The sequence below is a fragment of the Equus caballus genome, chromosome 21, assembly GCF_041296265.1.
Source record: "Equus caballus isolate H_3958 breed thoroughbred chromosome 21, TB-T2T, whole genome shotgun sequence".
Taxonomy (NCBI): domain Eukaryota; kingdom Metazoa; phylum Chordata; class Mammalia; order Perissodactyla; family Equidae; genus Equus; species Equus caballus.
In genome coordinates, this window is record NC_091704.1 from 41,779,689 (window position 1) to 41,805,890 (window position 26,202).

Below are 26,202 nucleotides of genomic sequence, written 5' to 3' on the forward strand. Positions count from 1 at the left end.
ATGCTGGGACTCAGCTGCCTGGTTAGAGTCTGGCTCCATCATTTACTGGCTGTGAGACCTGGGGTAAGTTACTTAACTTCTCTGTGCCGTCGTGTCCTCATCTATAAAATGGGAATACAATAGTACTCACTTCATAGAGTTGTGGTAAATAATTAAAAGACTGAATGTATTTAGAGCATATAAAAGACTGAATACATTTAGGGACTATATTGGAAGTGTTTGCTATTATTGTTTTAAGGAAGCCAGAAATCTACAAGAAGCAGTATGAAGTTAGAACAAACATAAAAGAGTAATGTGTGGAAGATACACATTGATAAGAAAAGAGAACTTGAAAATCATTGACTAAGAAGAAAGAGTAAAAAAAATAAAACAAAACTGTATAAATGATGTAAGATGAAAGATACTGTTTTTAAAGCGAATTAAAAACATTTGCAACCACAAATTTGAGGGGGAAACAGGGTAACTATCTTGCATATCAGAAGAAAGACCAAGACTATAATTGAGGACATCAGGAAAATTACAGAAAGCAGAAAAGAATGTTCCAAGGCTAACAGCTCTTTTTTCCTTTATATATTTATGTGGTTGGCAGTGTTCTTTTTCAGATCTTCTGTGTCTTTGCTGATTTTTTTTTGTCTAGTTATTCTATTAATTGCGTAGAGAAGATTGATAAAATCTCTAAGTTTGTGGAATTGTCCATTTCTCTCATCAATTATGTCTTTTTACCTTGTGTATTTTGAAACTCTTTTATTAGTCGCATACACGTTTATGATTATTATGCCTTCCTCATGAATTGACCTTTTTATTATAATGAAATATCCCTCTTTATCTCTGATAACACTTTTTCTCTTGGGCATTAGTTTTCTAGGGTTGCCATAAAAAAAGTACCATGAACTTGGTGGTTTCAAAACAACAGAAATTTATTCTCTCAGTGCTGGAGGCTAGAAGTCCATAATCAAGGTATCTGCAGGGCCATTCTCCCTCTGAAGGCTCTGCAAGAATCCTGTCTTGCCTCTTCCAGCTTCTGTTAGTTGCCTGCAATACTTGGTGCTCCTTGGCTTGTAGATATAGCAATCCGATCTCTGCCTCACTTAGTCTACTTCTCCGTGTGTCTCTGTGTCCAAACTTCCCTCTTCTCATAAAGGACATTGATCATTGGATTAGGGTCCACCCTCATCTCAACTTGATTACATGAGCAAAGACCCTATTCCCGAATAAGATCACATTCCCCAGTACCAGGGGTGAGGACATCAACACACCTTTCTGGGAAACACAATTCAACCCTCAACATCTTGAAATCTATTTTGTCTGATATTCATACAGCCACTGCAGCCTTCTTATGCTTTCTATTTGCATAGTATATAATTTTTCATTCATGTACATTGAGGCTATTTGTGTCTTCAGATTTAAAGTGTGTCTCTTGTAGACAGTAGTTTTATAAATTCATTCTGATAATCTCTGCCTATTGATTGAATTATTTAATCTATTAATATTTAATGCAATTATTGATAGGTTTGGATAGGTCTATAATTTTTTTTTTTTTTACCTGTTTCTTCTGTATTTTTAGCCTATGTTTTTCATTTATTGCCTTTAAAAATTATTCAAATGTTTTTAATTCCATTTAAATTTTCTTACTGACTTTTTAGCTATGTTTCTCTGTGGTTTTTTTCTTAGTGGTTGACTAGTGACTGCAATATATATCCTTAATTTTTTACAGTTAACATGATAACGTGGTAACACTTTGTGTAAAATGTGGAAACCTTGGAAATATATAGAGCCACATCCAGCCCTGCTCTGTCCTTTGTGCTATAGTTGTTGTATGTATTACATATACCTATTTTACAAATCCCAAAGGCAATGCCATACTTTTTGATTTAAACATGTTTATTTTAAAAATTAAGAGGAAAAAAAGAAAAAATAATCTTCTGCATTGCTTCAGCATTTTTGTTTTTTACCATTTCTGATGTTCTTCATTCATTTCTGAAGATCCAAATTTCTATCTAGAATCTTTTCTCTTCAGCCTAAGTAACTTCCCTTAGTATTTCTTTTTTAAATCTAATTTAATTAATTAGGTTTTTTTTTTGAGGAAGGTTAGCCTTTAGCTAACATTTGCTGCCAATCCTCCTCTTTTTGCTGAGGAAGACTGGCCCTGAGCCAACTTCCTCTGCTTTATATGTGGGATGCCTGCCACAACATGACTTGACAAGCAGTGCCATGTCCACACACGGGATCCAAACCAGTAAACCCTGGGCTGCCAAAGCAGAGCATGTGAACTTAACTGCTGCGCCACCAGGTTGGCCCCTGCCACCATCCCCCTTAGCATTTCTTACAGTGCAGATCTGCTGGAAATGAATTCTTAGTTCTCTTTTGTCTGAAATTGTTTTCATTTTGCCTTGATCTTCGAAGGATATTTTTACTGGATACGATATTCTGGGTTGATAGGTTTTTTTTCTTTCATCACTTTAAAGATGTTGTTCCACTGTCTTCTGGCCTCCATGTTTTCTGATGAGAATTCATTTCTTAATTGGATTCTGTTCCCTATTTCCTGTATGAAATATCTCATTTTTAATTTACCGTTTTCAATGTTTTTTCTTTCTCTTTGGCTCAACAGTCTGACTATGATGTATTTCAATGTGAGAGTCTTCATGTCTATTCTAGTCGGTGTTGACAAAACATCTTGAATCTGTAGATTTTTGTTTTTCAACAAATTTGGGAAACTTCTGGCCATTATTACTTCAAATATTTCTTTCTACCCTATTCTTTCTTTCTTCTTCTGAAATTGACTGTATTTTGAGCCATATGATATTATCTGAGAGATCCCTTGTTCATTTTGTCAATCTTTTTTCTCTCTGTTCTTCTACTTAGATCATTTCATTGATTTATTTTCAAGTTCACTTTCTGTCTGTCTTTTTTTTTTTTTTTTACATTTTCATTTGGTTACTAAGTTCACCCAATAATTTAGAATTTTCAGCTATTGTATTTTTAGGTTTTAGAATTTCCACTTGGATTTTTTTTTGTTGTTTAAATATCTCTGACATGTTTTCCTGTGTTTTCATTCATCAAGAGCATTTTTGCTTTACTGTGTCAAGGATAGTTAGAATAGCTGCTTTAACATTCTTATCTGTTAGTTTTGACATCTGGTTCATCTCAGGGTCAGATGTAGTTCAGTTTCTGTTCTCTTGAGAATGTACTCCATTTTCTTGATTCTTCATATGTCAAGTTATTTTTGAATGTATCATGTATATTATGAACATAAAGTTATGAAAATTCTGGTTTCTGTTACTTTTCTCTAATGTGTGTTCCTTTGCTATAACAGACAATTTTCTTGGCTAGACTTGGACTGAAAAGTCTTTTTCTTTGAGCAGCAGCTCTGTTCCTGATTCAGATCATTTGCTTTAGCTGAGTTGCTTTACTCTGTTCCATGCATACATGGTTCAGAGGTCAGCCTGAGATGTGCATAGACAACATTTAAGGATTCTTTCTGTGTCTCCTTTCTCTTCCCTTCTAGGATTCCTCCACTCACTTTAGTAACAGTTTCCCAGCTTTGCTTTCCTGATTCTGCTAAACAGAAAGAGTCTGGGTTTTTCCATCAGTGCCCTTACCACTAGGCTGCCAAATGCCAAATGGACTGCATTAATCCCAGAATAAAAGCCACAGAAATGGGGAACTTACATCATAGCACTCCTCTCCTCCAAGCATTTACTCCCCACAAGAGTCTTTCTCTTTCTGTTCACTCTCCAGTGACTTCAGGTAGTTGCTTTTGTATTATATCCAGGTTATATCATTGTTTCTGAAGGGGAAAGTACATCCTCTGGTAGGGACTTACTCCATCATTACCAGAAGCTAGAAATCTATTTGACCCGTGGTGTTGTTTCTAACAGTAAAGAGTTGTAAATGACTTCAATGTCAATCAACAAGAGGTTGATTAAAGAGACTGTCATACATCATCCTCCAGAATACTATGTAGCCATTAAAAAGAACAAGATCAATCTAACTTCTAAAAAGGATAGATTTTCAGGACATACTCTTAGCTTTAAAAGCAAGTTTCAGAACTGTATATATAGCCTGTATAATGGATGGTGTGGTGTGCCTCCCAGGTCCTCCTTCAGGATCAATGTACTCATTTCTCCAGCTGCCAGGAGCACTGGCTACTGAAGGATCACTGCAGAGTCTCTCTAGGAATTGCCCTCAGATAAAGGGAGCCATGTTTTCTAAAATACATTCTCTCCTCAGAGGCAGCTCTCATTCATTGACTGGTTAATGTGAGGGTACAATGACCCAGTCCCCCTGCCTCAACTTGGTCAACTCTGAAGGCCTATCGGAGTTCTTGAGTTCCCACGAGACTGGCTGAGACATCAACTGTATTTGCATTACAGTTCAACTTGTTCTTCTGCCCAACCGTGCTCCCTCACTCCCTTTCCAGTGTTCTAGCAATTCATTGCCCTACTAAATGTCCTGCATGCAAATCTTCATCTCAGAATCTGTTTCCTGGAGAATCTGACTTAAGGCAGTCCAATACCTTTCAGGTAAATAAACAACAACACATAGTTCTATAAATTCATATGTGTTTGTAAAGACAGAGAAAAAGTTCTGGAAGAGTATAGGTGAAATGACAATAAAAGTTGCTTTTAGGGAGGGTCTAGGTGGGAGGAAGGTATTCAAAAGATACTTTAATTAATGTGTGCTGTTTGAGTTTGTTACAACCCAAATATATTTATGTATTTTTGTGGAATTAAAAACAGATACAATTATGAAAACCAAAAGATAACTCTCCATCTATATCTTCATCCCAGATCCTTCAAAACCTGAGCTCCAGGATTAGATACCAAACTGTTTATTGTATACCTCAGTTGGCTATCCCTCAGAATCTTCTTGTTCAAGTGTCTCCAAAACAAACTTGACATCTCCTCCCTCCAGTTCTTTCCCTGCATTTTCTTTCTCGGTGAATGAGAGCATCACCCACTTGCCCAATGGTACAAACAAGGAATGTAGAAGTCATTTTTGACTTTTCTTTCTACCTCGCAGCTCCACATCCAAGCCGTGTTCAAGTACTGTCCATTCCATCTCCTTAATATTTCTCAGACACTTTCAGTTCTTTCCGTCGTTGCCATTCTCTTTTTTCAGGTTATCGTCCACTTTTGCCTGGATTATTGCTTCAAAATCCTGACTTTTCTCCTTGGCCTCAGTCTTGCTTCTCTTTAATCCATTCTCTACATTTTGGCAAGGGCATTCTTTCTAAAACATTAAACTGTTTAAATTTGGTGGGGTAGGAGTTTGTCTGGAATCATTCATCTTCTTCCAGTTGCCACCCAACCCATTGTAGGACCATTTCCATGTTGGGTCTAGAGGCAGCCTGTAGCCTGGGAAGAAGAATGAAATGCTCCACCTTGGCCTGCGAGACACAGAGAGCACTATTTGGGCTAACAGGTCATTTCTAGGAATAGCCTTTCTTCATGATTCCACTAAACCCTGTGGATTATGCTGTGTCCAGGGACTAACTGGAGGGCATTCAATAAGATAGTAGGAATGATGAGAGGAATGGAAGAAAAGATATATGGAGAAAACTTAAAGGGATATATACACACACACATACATATATATATATATATATATATATATATATATATATATATATATATATATATATAGTTTTGGCACCCTGACAATGAGCTAGGTCATATCCTTAAGTGGAGTTGGAAGCCAAGAACTCACTCTGTCTTAAAGTAGAAAAGTGACTATAGAGAAAGAGTGGAGAAGTTAAACTGAACTCTCAGTGTACTGAGCGGGCCAGTTACCCCTGGGGTTTGAGATTCTTAATAAAGCAAATCTTAAAAATGCTGTTAAAAAAGAAGGAAAAAAACCCCCCAAATTTGGTGTTTTGTGAATAGCAGAATTGTAAAATTTTTTTCAAAGTTTTGATTTTCCTTAAAATCATTTTGATATTTTTGATATACAGTTATGTACTGCATAATGGTGTTTCCATGAACGACACATTTCATATACAAGGGTGGTGCCTTTAGATTAGTACCATATAGTCTAGGTGCGTAGTAGGCTGTACCATCTAGGTTTGTGCAAGTACATTCTGTGATGCTCTTACAATGATGGAACTTAGTAGTTCCATCCGAACTTTCCATCCAAAGTTGTTAACTTATTTCTCAGAATGTATCCCCATCGTCAAGCAATACATGACTATTAATAATACCAACACCAACAGTTTAAAAGATTTTTTTTAAGTGAGACTGTCAACTCCCTTTTTATCTTAACTTCATATTATAGAACTTTTTGAGCATATACAAAAGTAGAGGGAATAGTATATCAACCCTCATGCATGCATCACCCAGTTTCAACAGTTGACCTCTGGGTGCCATCTTGTTTTGTGTATCCCCCTCACGCCAGTTGTTCAGCTACGATCTCAGCTCCAAACCCACCCACCTCTGTTCTCTTTGGGATGCTGGGAGCTAGGGCCTTCCAACCTCATTTCTGTTTCACCGACTGGCTCCCTGTTGGGCTCTGCCAAGGGTGGGTGCTATGGGGAGACTGAGGCTGGAAGAGGGAGAAGAGACTTGCCTCTTCCTGTTGGCTTCCTGTTAACATCCCTAAGCCCCCCATTGCTGCTTTACCCTGGCAATCCCTTTCCAGAGTAACAGTAGCAGCTAGTTGCAGTTTTTCTAACACTCACATAACCAGCCTCACAGCCTTTCTCAAAGACACCAGCCCCAGTGGCCAGAGCACTCTCTGGAGGTGGGGTCCTGGGCCTTTAGAGCCCCCTCAAGCTTGGAGACTCTTCTCAAATGTCTGTGTTCCAGCTGATTGGGCCCCTCCTCCAAGCCTCTAGGTTTTGATAATGGTGACCCCTCCCTTTGTTCCCCATCCCTCTGGTGGTAACTACTTCCTGCAGTGGCAACTTCCATAAAAAGAGAACATTAGGTTCTCTTTTCACCTTTCAGTGACCTGGTTAATAATTCTTTACGTTAAATTCTCTGTTACAATAAATGGTGCGGTTTCTGTCTCCAGACAGGATCCTAACTGATATGTCCCTTCCCCCTTTTTTCCCCAATATATTTAAAAGAAAATTCAGGCATTATGCCATTTCATCTGTAAGTGCTTCAGGATGTATCTTCAACTTATACGCATTTTTAAAAAATTTATGTAACCACCATGGAATTAATAAACTTAACGGTAATTCCTCAATACCATTTAATAATTAGTCTGTATGTGAATTTCCTTGATCTTCCTAACAACCTCTGAGATCTTCATAAGCATCATTCGCAGATGCTGTTGGGGTGTAGGGAGAGAACAGGAGCAAGGGACAGGGCAAGATGGTTACTGCTCCAGGTGAGAATTCCAAAAGAACTCAAAAACCGCTTTCAGGTTCACTTGTATCAGGGCTTGACCTGGGATGGAAGCAGTCCTGGGAGATGCCAGGCACTTTCAGGGCAGAACAGGGGTTAGTGGGAGGCCTGGGAATCAGACTGCAGGATTCAGATATGTTTGCCAAAGTATTATTGATCATTTGGGCACTGCCTACTCCCCACAAGCCTGTCTAAAGAACGTGAGTGAAGGAAGTACACTCAGTTCACAGCTTTACCAAGAAAAAAGCCAGAAAGGGGTCTGAGGACAGTGACACACAGCAACAGAGATGAACTGGATGCTTCGTTCAGTTCATTCCATGATAGGAATGCTCCCCCTGGCAGGGTATGCTTAACTGGCTGTACCCCTCCTCCTGACGTAAATCTTCTTCCTTTCCCAGGAGAAACATGGCCATTGCCAAATGGCCGTTTTCATAATGAAAGTTTCAGTGATTTATTTATCTTCCCAAGATTCTCCAAACATAAGAAATTTAATTGGACTTGTCTAAACACTGTCAGTCACCCGTAGCCTTGAAGACCTCCTTGCTCCATGTTCAGAACATAACTAAAATTAATGACAACGATAAAGATGCCAAAACTCTGGTCTCTGATGGAAACAAAGGAAAAGTAGTGGGAAATGATCGCACGTCCTTCATAGCTGGGCTGCACCATATTTCAGTTTCAAGGGACAAGGTGAGATTGGCCTCACAGAGTGGAAGGATGGAATAGCATTGGCCACTTTCTTATGAACACTGTGACCCTCTTGAGCCTCTGGGCCATCCTCACACCAGACCGGGAAAACTTGGGTTACAAAGACACTGAGGTCATTTTAACTGACATTTGGCAATAATCAATGCTGAACCATTAACTACAGTCCTATCTTTGCATATTATCATTTTCTCAGCATATCAAATTAGCTGTTACACAGCTTGGTTAGAACAAGCTTAATTTGTTCTTGCTGAATTTTTCTCTTGACCTTGAAGTCCCAGGCTATCCCAGGATGTGTTTTTTTTTTGTTACTTTCCATGGATTTTATAGGCTCCATAATTGTGCAAGCCCGAAATTTTGAAGATCAAGCTGCCTTGTAGCTAATCTTAACCTACGGTATTCACCAAAAGACCAGGAGACAGAAAACCAAGGTTCTGCTTTTGCTCTGCTGCTTTTAGTGATATGAACTGGGAAACTCCCTAGGATCTCAGATTCCTCATCTGTAAATAAATGGGAACACTTGCCTTGTTTTCCTTATAGGGGTGCGACAAGAATGAAATGAGATAGAGTCCTTTAAAAACTGTAACAACTGTGTATTTGGGATGTCTCTTCAGAATTATTTAGCATCTTACATAGGTCTTAAGATTACTTCTTCTAATGACCTTAGGAAATTCTTCAGCCTTGCCTTGCCACAATTTAGCCCAAGGAGAAATGAGATTATTCCTTTTCCTATCTCCCTCAGGAGAAAGTTGTGGAAGAGAGATGCTAAATGGGAAAGACTTGATAAATTCTAGGTTTCTTTCTAAAACTGTCACCATTTATACCAACTGACAAGTCTGATATTAGTCAGAAGTAATTTATACACTATACCAGTGAGCATAAGCCTTTAGCTCCAGGCAGAAACCACTATCTGCTGAACTTGATACCTTCTCAGCTGTCTGTGGGAATTCTTCAATGAACAGCAGAAGCCAGCCTGAATCTGTTTACTGTTCTCTTACAGGTCTATCTGTTGCTTTAGCATCTCCATAGCCCAAAGCACTCTTGCATCACTTGGGCTGGGTGTCTGCATGCCTACTCTTCAAACATTCCTTCTCCCCATCTTGCTTCTCCATATTCAGCTCTGGTTACAGCAAGAGGGGGTTAATGCAAACTGGCATGTTTCACGACTTAACTGGGTCTTGTTATTTGAATTTAATGATGACACTCTGGAACCTCTTTATGTGGCATGGCCAGATCTGAAACCCTGTTTACAAGTCACTCTGTGGACCTGCATTTGGTAGCATTTGTTGTTACCTTAAATCCACACTATCTTCTAAAAAGCATTTTAGACCATTTGGTTTGGCTTTTGATGGGCTTAATAACCAGGTCCTTGTTGGCTAGTGTGTTCTCTAGAAGCAGAACTCAGTTATAGCTTTCATAAATGTATCACCAAAGGGCGTGGAAACAGCCAAGAGCTCCAGAAAGATTGTTCAGTTTCACTTTCCAAATCTAAAGCAAGTTCATCTAACTGCTGAAACCTCACTCAGATCTAAAGCCCTAGCTGCAAGGGAGTCTGGAAGATAGAGACTTTAGCTTTTCAATCTTCCCAAATAGACCTGTCCTCAACTCTTTTGACATCTCAGCAGCATTTGCCCCAATTGACCACACCTTCTTTCCCGAAGCCCTTTCCCTTAGTGTCTGTGATCCTGAACTCTCCTGGATTTCCATCTACCTTTCTGGACTCTCTGTTCTCAATCTCTTTTGTGGTTGGGTTTTCTCTGTGCTTTCCTTAAATGATGGTGTTTCTCATATTTATGTCCCAAGCCCACTTTCTTTTCTCACCCTATATGCTTTTTTTTTTTTTAGGAAGATTAGTCCTGAGCTAACATCCACCACCAATCCTCCTCTTTTTGCTGAGGAAGATTGGCCCTCAGCTAACATCTGTGCCCATCTTCCTCTATTTTAGATGTGGGACACCTGCCTCAGCATGGCTTGACAAGCAGTGGGTAGTTCCGTGCCTGGGATCTGAACTGGTGAACCCTGGGCTGCTGAAGCGGAGTGTGTGAACTTAACCACTGCGCCACTGGGCCAGCCCCTGTGCTTTTTTTTTTCTTTAAGATAATCTTACTTGTGTCCATGTTTCCAGTTATTATCTGTTTGCTGTTGACTCCTAAGTCTATATCTTCAATATAGATATCTTCAACCTCTCTTTTGAGTTTCAAACCTCTGTAGCCAACTGCCTACCAAAATTGTGTGTCCTAGTGGCAGAGAAAATTCAACATGTCCAATAATGAATCCATCTTATTTTCTCTCAAAATGTATCCTTTCTGTGTGTTTTCATCACCCATGCAGTAAGCCAACCAGAACTCTGATGTCTCAGAGGATTGCACTCTTCACCTGGTGGCTGGCTTCCAAGAGGCAGTAAGCAGAAACTGCCAGATCAGTTAAGGGCTATGTCTGTAATCGGTGCATCATCAGTTCTGCTAAATTATATTGCTCAAAACAATCACAGGGTTCACTCAGACCCAATAGAGTAGAGAAATTGACTGCCCCATTGAGGGGGAGTGGGAAGTTCATATCGTGAAAGAGTGTGTGGAACGGGAGATATCACTGTGACCATCTTTGGAAAATGCAATCTGCCACAATGGCAAAATCAGAAATCAAATTCAGGCTCAACTAACTGCTAGCCACAGCACTTAACCATGAAGCTATATTGCTTCATATGTTAAAGAGCACTTCCTTCACTTCTGGAAAGTAGCTGAAATAAAAGACTATCAGTGCTTCTCAATCATTACTTAATTGTTCATTCATTTATTTATCCAATATCTTTAAGTACCTACAACAAGCCCAGGCATTGTTTCAGTGCACACAATAATGAATAGAATACACAAGTCACTGGTCTCCCGGAGCCTAGAGTCTGTTCTTCCATCACTGCATAAGTAGTTTCATTTTGAATTGATGGAATCAGAATCAGTTGTTTTTAAGGGCAGGGAATGATCTTTTTTTTTTTCTTTTTCTTTTTAGTGAGGAAGATTGTCCCTGAGCTGACTTCCGTGCCAATCTTCCTTTCCTTTGTATGTAGGATGCCATCACAGCATGGCTTGATGTGCAGTGTGTAGGTCTGCACCCAGGATCTGAACCTGCAAACCACAAAAACGCACCAAAGCAGAGCATGCAAACTTAACTTCTATGTCACTGGACCAGCCCCAGGAATGATGAATTTTTGACCCTAAGGAATGTTGGAATGAAGCTCTGCAAGGAAGTAGAGGTCTGCACAGAGTTCAAAATTGAAGCTTGAACCAATCAAAGTTTATAGCACCATAAAATATTTAGACCTTTTTGTGTGACGTGTATACAGGGGAGACTGTGCATTTTAAATATTTATAGCTGATAAATATTTTTCGTTATATGACAATACTTGACACATAGCAGCTTGCAGGAGAAAAATGCATGAATTCAGCATTCAGGTGAATTAATTTCACATCCTGTCCTAAGGTCAAACTGTGGTGCTGGCTCAATGGCCAAAAGTTGGCAGGCCAATTGCCAAAACAATCAATTGGATCACGGTGCAATCCAATTCTCTCATTAAGACAACTGAAACAATAACAACTAAATCAAATTGACTCTATGGAAATCTAATCAATTGTTCCACAATCAGATATAACAGCTCTCCAATCAAATTAATTTAATTTTATTTGGTTTAGTTAAGTGACATGGCACAAGCTTCATGGGTTCCTGTTCTTTCCTCATACATAGCATGACACAGTATTAGCATTTGGAGGGACCCCAGAGACAGCTGGTTCTGTGCTTCTCCCGTGGGAGAAAAGTGTAGGCGGTACACAAAGTCACTGGATAGATGTGGTGTGTCTCTCTAGAGTGCCGAGTGTATCTTCCAGTTGGGAAGAGGACTCATTTACATATTTAGACAAGTACAGATGTATCACGGAATATGTGTTAGGATAGATTAGATTATGGTTTGATAAAAGATATTTCCAATCTCAGTGATTTAAAACAGCAATGCTTATTTTTCATTCATGTGGCATGTCCATGAGGGTCGCTGGGGCCTGTGTTCCGTGTTGTCCCCATTCCAGGATCCAGACTGATGAAGTAGAATCTCCGTAGAAGTTTGTCTGTTGTCTTAGGGGAGGCAAAGACAGAGAGAGTAATTCAGGGACTAGATCTTAATGCACCCACCTGGAAGTGGCACATGTGTTTTCCACACACACTTCACTGGCCAAAGCATGTTATATAGGCCCACCTATCATCAAAGAGGGGCAGAGAAGTACAATCCTACTATGTGCCCAGAAGAATTAGAAATATTTTGTGACTAGTATTAACATTCACCACAAAATGAGGTGCAAAGTTCATGTAAACTTTAAGATGAGACACAAAACTTCGAAGAAATTTCTTGCAACCCTTGTGTACCCACCAAAATGGTGACTAAATGGAGGAATCCCAGAAAATGATATACACTTGCCTGAAGTGTTTTATTTTATCTTAAAATACAAGTGTGTATTCATTCCCTTATGTTTTGATGTCTGTCTAAGTGGACTTCTGTGAGAATGGGTCCATTGATTGGCGTTTCTTATCGTCTAATATTCCTAAGCGTTTTCTCTATGTCAGAATCTAAAGCCATTGGCAAAGTCATCTGAGTGAAAAGTCATTCAAGGGGTTTACAGTTCTTTCACCGTTGTCTCTTCCGCACATTATTTGGAAGCAATTCTCAAATGCAAGTGACTTGCCTTAATCAAATATTCCCAAAGCTTTTAACTTACCTTTTCAGCATTCCCTATTTATTTTAAAAGATTTCAAACAAGAAAACAAGAATCCATCCTTGCATATCTACCACCTAATCACTATAGTTTTCATAGAAACAACAGCTCTACTTCTTTTTGTAATAATATTCTATGCATTTAAATAATATTTAATTAAATTCTGTGATGGTAATAAGTGCAAAAGGCACAAACAAATTTGGGAATGATACAACCCAAGTGGCAAGAACAGAAACGAAAGGGCATGCTAGAGAGTATAGGGGCCACCAGCCTCAACCATTCCTGTCCACGAGATAGTACATTATAAATAACAAACAGAGCATGCCTGATGATGCTCTGGTAAAGTGACTAGTTAAAAGAACTTGTTCTACACTTTGGTGAAAAAGTTTTGGAGCATTGTAAAACATCCTCATATTGCAATTAATGATCCTAAAGCTCAGAGCCTGTGAACTACTTAAATTTACTCATTCATTAATTCACTTATTCATTGATACGTTCTTCAGCAGTGTAGTAAGGGGAGAAGAACATGGATTCAGGCGTCAGACTGCCTGCATTTGAATTCCAGTTATGCGATGCGACCTTTGGCAAGTTTCTTCTTTCTCTTTTTCTCAGTTTCCCCAGCTGTAAAGTGGGGAGAATAGGACCGACCTCATAGGGTTGCTGTGAGGATTAAATAAGATAGTGGACGTAATTGATATATAAATGTTAACGTGATAAACTCATTCATTGATGAATATTTTCTGAGTAAATACCATGAGTCATGTCTTGGACTAGCTGACGGAGAAAGGAAGGTGAACAATAGCACAGTCACATCTCGTGGAATTTATAGTCTAATGCGAGGCGATAGATATTACATAAGTAAGTTTTGAAATAGTTATGTACAATTTAGTTACATTCTATGAGAAAGTACAGGATGGTGCCAATGAGCCTCTCCTCTCTCTATTCTCAGAGATTAGTAGATGCTAAGTGCTCAACAAAATATTTCTGGAATTAACAAGTAAATAAATACATGACTTACTCTAAGAATAATCCCCATTTAGTGCAAGAAAAAAGACTAAAACTAAAGTCATCTAATTTCTAGTATTTCTAGTTTACTAAGATGGTTTCTTTAAACAGGTTTTCTAAGATTTGAACCTAGATTACTAAATTCAGAATGCCAACTTTCGTATGATGACTATCAGCACATCTATGTTTATAAATTTAGGAAAAATGTGAATAGAATATCACTATCTATTATATTATATATTTAAACCACTATTTTCATGTGCTTTAAAATAAATTTCTTTATTTGCAGAGGTATAATTTTTTGAACTTCAGGAATCTTTGACTAGTAAGGGATGTTATCGAATGGTAAGTAAGTGCTAAGAAATGAAATGTTCTATGGCCCCCAAAACCGAACCAAACAGACCCACAGCTTAGCACATCTCTGAAGGCTTCTCCAGCTTTGATGACAAATGTGTTCAGAAAAACTTGGTTTCTCTAGAACTCCTGGAGGGGTGGGGGCAGGGATGTACCATTCTGGGAGCTCTGTTTTAATCGAGGTTTTACCCCCTATAAACATTTAACAAAAATTTTAAACAGTTTAGGTAGAACTTTTTCAAGAAGCATTACACGCTTCCCTGATTTCTTAGCTAGAATGTTCTGAAAATTCAGTGACCAGTCCTAACATAGTTGATTACAGCTAAGGAAGTCTCTCCCATTGAAGTTGTAAAGAGAGTGGGCAGCCCCAAACTGGCTCTGTTTGCTCCGCTTTCTCCCATCTGTAATAATTTCTCAGATGTGTAAAATGGGACATGACTGACAAGGGTTGAGCCTATTTCCAGATCTCTCTATATAGTCACCCCATTAGCAGCTAAGTATAAATGCATTTATAAACATCACAGAGCAGAATATTTAATATTTGCAATGTTTAGTGTCTAGTTTTCTATTGGCACCCACTGAAGTAGACGTTTGGCGGTATTTAGCTATTTGGTTATTGTCAACAATTGACATAGATAATTAAGCCTTCAAAAGTCCATTTTGCTTGTATTATAGACTCCTCTCGTCCTGAATGTCTGAATGACCTCTACTCACTCCTGTCTCGGCTATTCTATTTCCCTTCCTCTCTCCTCTCCTCCTTCCTTATCTTTTCGCTATCTCCTCTCTTTCTCACTCTTGTGCTCTTCTTTTCTCCTTCTCCTTTTCCCTTCTTCCTCTCTCCTTCCACTCTTCATTCTCCTTTTCCCCTCTCTTCATTCTCCTTTTTCCGCTCTCTCTCTTCAGCCTTCTCTCCTTTTGCAATCTTACTCCTCCTTTCCCATCAGCAGTAACCTACATACATAGCTTTTAATTGTTGTCTGTAGTTGCCCTTTAGTTTGAGTCACAGGGCTTTCCTGAGGTGTGTCTCTTAAGCCTGCCAACTATTTAGGACTTCAAATCTGGAGACAGAGTGATGCATAGTTAAGGAAGAACTGATAAAAATTATCAAATACAAGCTGCCAGTCAACACTTCCCAGCTTGCAGAAGAGCTCTCTTAAAGAGAGTGCAATTAATGCTGTACCGAAGCCAGAGGAGGTTACACAATTCCAGACTAGCATCCTGAACTGGAGGGCAGACAGAAAGACAATAGAAGTTCGACTTAAATGTAGCAAAGTAAAAACACAACATTGGATCTGGGAAGAGTTGATGAGAGCTAAACTAAGAATTAGAAAGTGGGTTTGAAACTTCCTGTGGGAGCCCTGGGTTGGCCTGTCTTCCCACTCCGTGGACTCTGTGCCAGCAAACACATCTCCTTTTCATTTGTCAGCATTCTGTTTCTTGTTAGAAACTGGGATTCCTGGCAGTGGAAGAGACCAGCACTGCTTGATATGCAGGACTTATGCTCCTGCAGTGGTCTCTGCACACTGACATCTTCATGCTTTGGAGATGCTGCTGGTTGTCACAGCCACCTGGGAGGTAGCTGGGTGTGTTGCCGGGCCTGGTGGCACCTGAGGACAAGCTCTTGTTTTTCCCAGAGGCTGTTCTCTCAGGTTGACTCCCTCTCCCTTCCCCTCCCAATAATTTTGTCTTGGACCGTTTCTCCCCGGGCTTGCCTGGGCTACCATTTCCCTTCACATAGGCACCAGTTAAGCATTAAGTTTCTGTTCCCTTTGTGTGTGGGGGGGGGTGGGGTGCAGGGGGAGGACACGAGGGAGCCTCCTGGGTCCTGGAAATGGCCTCTATCTTGGTCTGAGTGGTGATTGTATGAGGGTATGCAGATGTAAACATTCATTGAGCTGTGCATTTAAGATCTTACATTTCCCTGGGTGTAAATTGTACCTAAAAAAAAAAAAAAAAAAAAGAGGGAGAATCTAGAATCAGCAGATCTGGATTTGAATCTACTTAGGGTTGTGTGACCTCTCACTCTTATTAAACTACATTTATCCCTGTAAACATGGGGGATGGTGTGGATGAAATGAAGAAGCACTCAGCAGTGTGTAAAGTGCTCAATAATAGATTGCGAGTATCATCATTATTGTTTGAGAAAATTATTCTCCCAACATGGTAATGAAGGCAAATGTTTTGATGTAAAATCCCTCTCTGCCTAATGGAGCATCTAGAGACCATCTTCCAAGGCCTTAACTCAAAGTTGTGACTAATGGTGGGGATTTTCGGCACTGAAGCAGGCTAACGGAAGAAAATTACTAGGCAAGGGGCCTGTGGGTGCTCTTTACATGACACCAGCCAGGCAGCCCCAGTCATCTGGCCGGCTGTGCAGCCTGGCCTCACGTCTATATGACATTCAGTACTGTCACGTTTTCTGAGTCCTGGAAGGAAATTTTTGATGAATTCATTTTTGGCAAGTAGGATCCCCTCATATGCAAAGTGTAACTCTTGGTCTATGTGCTCTGATACCAATGCCGAGAAAAACAGCTATGACTAATGGCATTATCTCAGCTCAGCAGTGGAAAATCAGAGCCTTCCTGATTCTTTGTCTGCCATCATTAAAAAATCTGCTTTACTATGTCCAGGATGTGGATGAGATCCCTTATATGTATTGCTGACTTCTACTTTGCATGTAACTACTTAGAAATCCATAGAACTACAGAGTTTCAGAGTTCTATGAGGTCTTAAAGATTAGTAAAGTGGAAACTCATCCCTTTATAGGTGAAGTAAGAGGAGAAGTAACTTGCACAAGTTTCGTTATCTTCAACAAGTATTTGCTCAGCAACCGTGTGCCGGGATTTGTGGTAGGCTCTTTATTGCATAACCTGGCTTGGAAAATTTCTTCCTGCTGTCTTTAAGAGCTCTCTCAAGCCAGACTATACCTCGAATCAGTACTGCCTGATATGCATTGGTGTCTCCAATAGAACAGTAATCTAGGCTGTGTACGGTGGCCGGACCGGAGTGCTGAGTTAAATAATCAAGGGAGAAGGGGGCATCTGCCAGCTGATACTGCAAACCATGTGGCTTATACATGGGTCAGACCCTCTGAGCTGGGCAGAGGGATGCAGCCTTCACTGCCACCTTCCTTGCATCCGTCTTATAATCTCCTCTGTCGCATGCAGCTCTTTGAGCCATCACCCTTGTTTCCTGACTTCCTGATTTATGCTACTCAGGATGGTCCTTCCATTCCAAATTCAACCACCTAAATGTGCTAGAAAGAGAAATGGAATACCCAAGGGCACTGACCCCAGTCTTCAACCGCCTCAACCATGGGTCCTGACAGCATTTGCTATGGGGCAGTAAACCACATTTTATCGCCCTCCAGGCAAGTAACCTAAACTAGTGAAGGGGACCAGGTACAAGGCACCAAAGAGACTTGAGGGCTGTGGCAAATTGGAGAGGGCACACTTTACATAAAGGGACAGTCATTATGCAGTTCGGTGGGTTTTTCCATGGAGATTACAGACAGGATTACCACGTCTTCTGATTTTTCAAAATGAGCCAGAAATTTTTATTTTTTATGATGATGTTTTCCAGTGTTTGGAATCATTCTATGGGTCAAATAAAAAGCATTTGTGGACTCCTGGGCTGCTTTTTTCTTTTTTTCAACTGCTGCCTAAGGGATGGTACAGAGAGGTTCTTTCAAATTCAATTTGAATTCTCAAAAGAGAATGAGGATGGGCAGAAAGATGTTTGGATATTAGAGTCTGTTGCTTCTTGGTTCAGGAAAGACAGTGCAGATATTGAGAGAGGAGCTGCGATGAGGAGGAAGCTGAATTTCAGCCACGCTACTCACCTCTTCCTCTAGGAAAGTCACTGAAGCAATCTGAGCCTTCTTTTCTCTACTGGTAATATGAGCTCATGCCATCTTCTCAAGGATTTGTTATTCAATCAAGACACTTTGTGTTGTTGGGGTACTCCATCCACTCATTCATTCATTCCAAGATTTATTAAGAACCTACCATGCCATAGACACTACGCTAAGTGCTTACAATCAGTAATGAGCAGAATAAAACAATCCTGGGCCTCAAAGAGCACACAGTTGGGAGGGAAAGACAGACACCTTAGGAAGCAGTAGCAACGCAGTGTGATAAACATGACGGAGTGGGGAGTGCTATGAAAGTACCATGTGACCTGGTCTCATCTTCCTCGACTCTTCCCCAGCCTTCTGTGTTCCCACTGCAGGTCTTCAAGCTCCTTCCTGAACTCACCTGCCTCCTCATGCCAGCCTCTTTGGTGTCTTAACATCTTTGTCCTTGTTCACTCTGCCTGGACTTCTCTTTCCTTGGGGATTTGCAGAGCTGCTCCCTTATTTCATTCACACCTCGGAGAGTGTCCTCCACTGTCCTATCTAAAATAGCAGCTCCACGTTCTTCTCTGGTTTTGCCCATGGCTCTGCTTTATTATTTTTTATGGTAGTTGCTACCGCCTGAAGTTCTGGTATATATTTGTTTTGTTGTTGTTGTTGTTATTGGTCATTGTCTGTAAGCTCCATGAGTGTCTGGACCTTGGTTCCTTTCACTCACTGCCATCTTCCCAGTGTCCAGAACAAACTTGGTGGTTATTCATCAAATATTTGTTGAATGAGTGAATGAGAGAAATACAGGGGGGAAATAATTTCAGTTTGGGGAAAGCTTCCTGGCAGAGATGATGTTTTAGCCAGTGGGTTGGTCAGATAAAGAAGTTGTTCAGGTAAAGAGGGGGAGTGCATAAGTATTTTGGGCAGAAGACACAGCGTGTGGGAAGTCCTGGAGATTAGTAAGAGCTTTTCACAACAGTGAAAGAAGTTGAGCGTGGTTGGGTGATGAAGTGTGGAAAGGATGGGGTCATGGAGAGAGCTGTGGATGGAGAGACAGGCAGGAGGCCAATGTGGAGGGCCCTGAAGACCTAATATGGAGTCTGGACTTTAGCCTACCAGCATAGGGATGCAAAATGGTACAGCCACTTTGGAAAACAGCTTGACAGTTACTTATAAAGTTAAATATAAACTTACCATACAACCCAGAAATACCACTCCTGGGTATTTACCTAAGTGAAATGAAAGCTTACTTTCACACAAAAAACTCTATGTCAGTTTTTATAACAGCTTTATTCTTAATCACAAAAAAAGAACTGTTCTGTATTTTGAATGCTACGGTGGTTACATGACTGTGTGTGTTTGTCAAAATATGCATCAATTTTTGGAATATGGGAAACCATTGGAGGGTTTTTGGTGGAGGAGTAACACTGTCAGATCTGTGTTTCCCAAGGATCACTCTGGTAGAGGGACAGCAAGAATGGAAATGGAAACCCAATGAGAAGTGGGTAGCAGTGGACCGTGGGAGAGATGACTACGGCCAGGACTGTGCTGGCAAAAGTAGGGATGAAACAAAGTAGAGGCTTTGAGACATATTTCAAAGGTAGAATCAGCAGGGCTTGGTAATGCATTAGATATAGGGGATAAGAAAGAGGGAGGAGTCAAGAATGATGCTGAGGAATCTGGCTTAGGGACAACTGGGTGGACTGTGGTGCCATTTCCCATATACACTTTAGACATGTAGGAGGAGGAGCAGGCCTTGCGAAGCACAGGGCGTGAGGATAACACGAGATAACAGTGGGTTGGTACACAGTGGGAGTACGCTTAACGTTTTTATCTATTTGATTAGTTTGTTTTATTTTAGCTAGGTAGCACATACCTGAGTGCTTACTTCTAGGGTCTTCTTTGCAACTATGACCAAAAACCTACTTGTTTTGTGAGTTACCATTGGGACTTCATGTTCTGTACCATCAGAATACTTTCATCCTCCAAACTTGGTGCTGCTGTTTGGCTGGTGAAGCCATCATGTCTACTCAATCTATGTAGGTATAGCCATATCATTAAGATACAAGCATATCTCATTTTATTGTGCTTCACAGACTGCATTTTTTACAAACTGAAGGTTTGTGGCAACGTTGCATTGAGCAAGTCTATTGGCGCCATTTTTCCAACAGCATTTGCTCACTTCGTGTCTCTGTGTCATATTTTGGTAATCCTTCCAAAATTTCAAACTTTGTCATTATTATTATATTTGTTATGGTGATCCATGATCAGTGATCTTTGATATTACTGTTGCAATTGTTTTGGTGCCATGAACCACACCCATATAAAACAGTGAACTTAATAGATAAAGTTGTCTGTGTTCTGACCACAACATTGACTGACTGTTACCCCATCTCCCTCATTCTCCTTGGGCCTCTCTATTCCCTGAGACACAAAAATATTGAAATTAAGCTAATTAATAACCCTACAATGGCCTCTAAGTGTTCAAGTGAAAGGAAGAGTTGCACATTTCTCACTTTAAATTAAAAGCTAGAAATGACTAAGCTTAGTGAGGCAGGCATGCTGAAAGCTGAGACAGGCCAAAAGCTCTTGCACCAAATGGTTAGCCAAGCTGTGAGTGCAAAGGAAAAGTTCTTGAAGGAAATGAAATGTGCTAATCCAGTGAGCACACGAATGATAAGAAATTGAAACAGCCTCATTGCTGATATGGAGAAAGTTTTAATGTTTGGATAGGGGATCAAACCAGCCTCAACAGTCACTTAAGCCAAAGCCTAATCCAGAGCAAGGCGCTAACTCTTTTCATTCTGTGAAGGCTGAGAGAGGTCACGAGGCTGCAGAAGAAAAGTTTGAAGCCAGCAGAGCTTCGTTCATGAGGTTTAAGGAAAGAAGCCGTCTCCATAACATAAAAGTGCAAGATGAAGCAGCAAGGGCTGATGTAGAGGCCACAGCAAGTTCTCCAGAAGACCCAGCTAAGATCATTCATGATGACGGCTACACTAAACAATAGATTTTCAATGTAGATGAAACAGTCCTATAGTGGAAGAAGATGCCATCTGGGACTTTCATAGCCAGAGGGGAGAAGTTAATGCCTGACTTCAAAGCTTCGAAGGACAGGCCGACTCTCTTGTTAGGGGCTAATCCAGCTGGTGATTTTAAGTTGAAGCCATTGCTCATTTGCGATTTTGAAAATTCTAGGACCCTTATGAATTATGCTAAATCTATTCTGCCTGTGCTGTATAAATGGAACAATAAAGCCTGGATGACAGCACATCTGTTTACAACATGGTTTACTGAATATTTTAAGCCCACTGTTGAGACCTACTGCTCAAAAAAAGATTCCTTTCAAAATTTTACTGCTCATTGACAATGCCCCTGATCACCCAATAGCTCTGATGGAGATGTACGGCAAGGTTAATGTTGTTCTCACGCCTGCTAACATATCCATTCTGCAGTCCACAGATCAAGGGATAAATTCAACTTCCAAGTCTTATTATTTAAGAAATACATTTTCTAAGGCTATAGCTGCCATAGATAGTGATTCCTCTGATGGATCTGTGCAAAGTAAATTGAAAACCTTTCTGGAAAGGATTCACCATTCTAGATGCCATTAAGAACATTCGTGATTCATGGGAAAAAGTCAAAATATCAACCTTAACAGCAGTTTGGAAAAAGTTGATTCCAACCCTCATGGATGAGTTTGAGGGATTCAAGACTTCAGTGGAGGAAGTACCTGCAGATGCAATGGAAATAGCAAGAGAGCTAGAATTAGAAGTGGAACCTGAAGATATGACTGAATTGCTGCAGTCTCACGGTAAAACTTTAACGGATGAAGAGTTGCTTCTTATGGATGGGCAAAGAAAGTGGTTTCTTGAGATGGAATCTCCTCCTGGTGAAGATGCTGTGAAGACTGTTGAAATGACAACAAAGCATTTAGAATATTACTTAAACTTAGTTGATAAAGCAGCAGCAGGGTTTGAGAGGTTTGACCCCAGTTTTGAAAGAAATTCTACTGTGGGTAAAATGCTGTCAAACAGCATCACGTGCTACAGAGAAACCATTCATGAAAGGAAGAGTCAATCGATACACAAACTTCGTTGTTGGTTTATTTTGAAAAATTGCCGCAGCCACCTCAACCTTCAGCAGCCACCACCCTGATCAGTCGGCAGCCATGAACATCAAGGCAAGACCCTCTACCAGCAAAAGGATTACGACTCACTGAAGGCTCAGATGATGGTTAACATTTTTTAGCAGTAAAGCACTTTTTAATTAAAGTATGTTTGTTTTTTTTAGACGTAATGCTATCGCACACTTAATAGACTACCGTATAGTGTAAACATAACTTTTATATGCACTGGGAAACCAAAAACTTCCTGTGACTCACTTTATTGCCATATTCACTTTGTTGGAATGGTCTGGAACTGAACCCATAATATCTCCGAGGTATGCCTGTAGTTATTAAGTCAGATGGTGGGCCGTTCCCCATGTTGACTAGAGGCGTAGCAAAAAACAAACAAACAAAATTTCAAAGAAAAGGCAGTACACGTGCCCTAGAAAAGAGAGCTGTCTGTTTCCCAAAGCCTTTAGCACCTGGGCCTGAACGTGGCTGGGGTGGTTTTGCCTGTACAGAGGAACGATGAGCTTCCACATTCTCCTCTGCTTTGTCAGCTCCTTCCATTCTCCGGCCCAGATAAAGCGGGAGTGTGTATCTCCAGCCAAACCACCTTCTACTATTTTCATGTGGCCCCAATTCCGTGTGGTCTGGCTTGGCAGTGGAATCTCAAACTGAATGAATGTGGTTCATGGCCTAGAGATTATAGGTTCCTTTCAGAACATTCAAAATGCCCAACCAATGTTATATTATTGATCCTGAAAGTATTCTTGTGAAGTTAATTGGAAACTCTTGCCTATATTTATGAATAGGGAAGCTGAAATAAAGAGACATTCATTCCAGAAAAACCCGCCTACATTCTAAATAAGGCTGCAGAGTATCGGTTCCTTAATTCTCCCTAAAACATCTTACCCTTGCCTTAGAGGCATGTTGCAACTTTTCGAGCTTTCTAAATGTCAAAGTCAGTGAAACTCCTCTGTCATGGTTGCCTCTTGGTGGGTGGGATTATGGGATGGTTTTGGTGTTCTCTATGATTGTCCTTGCTTTCTGATTTTCCTGTGATAAGCATGTATACCTTTATAATTGGGGAGAAAATGAAAGAAACTTCATCAAGAAACACTAAATATACTATGAAACCATTTTTAAAGAAAAATGTACATATGAGGTTACACATCCAAATGTTAACAGCAGTCATCATGTCTGCCTGGGAATATGGGTGATTTTTCCTTTCTTCCTAGCACTTTGTGTTTTCCCAACTTTTTTGATGAAAACAAATTATTTCTGTAATCAGAAAAAAATAAACTGTTCCTTAAAAGAACACCATGTAGCATTTCTCTCCTCAGTTAAGAGAGTCAGACGTTTAGGAGGAAGAAACTTGGCTTTTGGTCCTGTTCCTGAAAGTAACTAGCAGTGTGACTCGAACCAGGTCGCATCCAGTGGGAGGATCCGTTTCCATGGCTTTGAAGAGGGGTCCTCATGTAGTGCAGTCTTCCCCAGAGCGTGTCAGGCCCCGAGGAGCTAACTCGTGTGAGAGCAGTTGGAAGGAAGGTGCTGAACTGCTGTTCCATAAATACTCTGTTCCATGTTAGTAAGGGGACATGTCGTAATTTGAAGACACATTTATTTTGAGGGAAAAGACTAAATCACAGTTGTTAAGCCAATCTCCTGTACTTTGGCACTTTTGTGCGGGCTGATGTCATGTGAGACTGGAAGGGGAGAAAGTTTGTCCCTACATGCCTGAGCATCCTGCCACCATCCAGGCTCAGGCAAAGGAATCTGGATCTGGGAGGGCCAAGGGCCTTTGGAGGTGCAGGAGGCCGGGGCACTGCCAGCTCTGAGAAAGGGCGGCTCCCCTTGGCCAGGCAGGAACCTGGATTGACGGGGATTCTGAGAAAGCTGCAGCAGGCTGCCACTCTGGGTGTTATTGGTTACAGAGCCTGAATCTTCCACGAAGACAGACAGTCAGACCCTCTGACCAGCAAAGCACGACTCTTGGCTGGACATGGACAGACAGTCTATGGCTGAGTAAGACAGCTCCATCAGGCCATGGAGACCTAAAGCCATTGTTCTCTTCCAGTTAAAAGTCATATAATTAGTGGTGTTCAGTCACATAGTTTTATGGCAATGATGATTCACACAGATTCTCTGTTAGAAGGGAAAAAAAAAATGACAAGGAAAGAACAGCTTATAGATCAACCTACTCAAATAGAGGAGATTTTATAGTCGTGTGTGTGTCTGTGTATATATATATATGCATATATATATATATATTTTAACTTCAAATTCAAAGAAATATAAATCTATCGCCTGCTCTCTGATTATACATATAATTCGAATTTGAAATTTCACTAGGCATTTAATAATATATTCATATATTCTCATGAGCCTTCTCTCCCTCTCCCTCCCCAAGAGTGGAAATGGAAATTATTTAGTCTGGGAATTCAACTTGATTCAAGTTTCTTCTGTAGCTACGCACTAGTGGAAGGTGGGAAGACTGCTTTCGAAAGCTTATATCCCCACCACACTCTTGTTAAGGCTTCTTTATTGTTAAATGATAGGGATGTTAGTGGAACTAAGGGTCCTTGAATCTCTTTGTTGTGTTATACCTGGCTTATTTTTCCATATGCCTGAAAGAAAGAAAGGTATTTTCCCCGCTTTTCAAGCAATTTTAAAGTTGTCCTAAGGTTTGAATAAAACAACAAAGCTTAAGTTTATGAATATTAAAACTGAGTGTTGGAAGACGTTTTGAGATAATTGGATTGCTCTCAGTGTGACTAAGCAGAACTGCATTTAAGCCAGCCCAGAGATGTGGCTGGCTCTCTTACTTCTGTAGCAGGATACGACATAGCATAGTCCTATTGGCTCAGACTCCAAAGCTGAGGGTCATGAGACCCCAAAGCTAGACTGTCAGCGGGACTTACTAAGAGGTTGGAACCAGTTTTGTAACCCACAGCGCATCACCCACCTTCACCTATACATAAAAAGGGCAATGTTCAAGGTTAGCGAGAGGATTCTCTGTGCACAGAATGTTTCCTTCCCTCCTCAAGTCAAGTGTGTGACAGGAGCAGGAAGAGGGAAGGGAATACGGGGGTGGTGGCCAGGAGAGAAGAATAAGTCTTTCTCACTCATCCCTAAATCAATTGCTTGCATAACTGCAGAGACACAAAGCTGCCAGGGATTGAGAGAGAATTCTTGGAAAAGTTTGCCACGTGTTCTCCAGAGCCTGCAAAGGTCCAAAGGGGAATGATCAATGCAATTGCCCCCAGTGGTCGGACAAAGAGAGAGGGTTAAGGGGATAGCAAATCATACCTCCATCTGTGATGGGCAAGAGTGAGCGACATCCTGTCATCCGTGGTCAGGGAGGACACCTCGGATGAAAGCCAGGCTCTGGTTGCCTTAAGAGGGCCCCCTGCCCAAGGGGTGTGCCAACAGGGACTAGACAACCCAGCAGAGGCTGATAGGGCAACTGTCATGTTAGAGCTAAGGGGATCTTGAGTGGTCAGCCAAGGGATATTACTCTCTTCAGGGAGCTGTCCCCAGCAAGGAGGTCTCCAAAGAACCAACAAAAGTGACGGATGAAGGAAAAAGCCAAGATTTGCCGTGTAGAGGGCCATGGCTATATTGCTATGGTGCTGCTGAAGTAAGGCTTTGTGCCCCTTCACTCTCCTCTCTCTCCTTGCCTTAGTTCTGGAGGAGGCAGAAGCAGCAGAGTAAATCGGGGAGAGGGTATTACAGGGCAAATAAGGAACCAGTCAGTACCCTCCACCCTTCCCTAATGCGAGTGTTTGAGCCTGGGTCAGGCCTGCAATGGGGCGAGGCGGAAGGGGAGCTTTGAAATACACCAGAGATTGAAGTTTTGGATTAGCTGAGCTGGACTTTTTAATGCCTGAAAACGAGATCCCTGACTGACTGGAAAAGATAAGAGGCCTCCCTGAGATACTATCAAGGTGTGAGGAAGAGAGATCCAACAGAGAAGGCAAGGGGTCAGTGGGCGGGCTAAGAACAAGTCTGTTTCATGAGGGTGCAGGCCCTCAGTCTTTCAGTTATCTGAGCAGGGATTCCAGAGAGAGCTGTCCGCACGCCACG

General features: G+C 40.8%; 1 long non-coding RNA gene across 5 annotated transcripts in view; it reads left to right on the forward strand.

Moving 5' to 3' along the window:
• Nucleotides 1–26,202, forward strand: part of LOC111769784 (uncharacterized) — a 216,300-nt gene that overhangs the window by 56,066 nt on the left and 134,032 nt on the right. For 2 of the 5 annotated variants that reach the window (XR_011430141.1, XR_011430145.1), the window contains one exon: nucleotides 11,058–14,102. The exons of the other annotated variants lie outside the window; for them this stretch is intronic. This is a non-coding gene — a long non-coding RNA (uncharacterized lncRNA). Of the gene's footprint in view, nucleotides 1–11,057; nucleotides 14,103–26,202 lie in introns of those variants that run through there. 5 annotated transcript variants of the gene reach the window in all.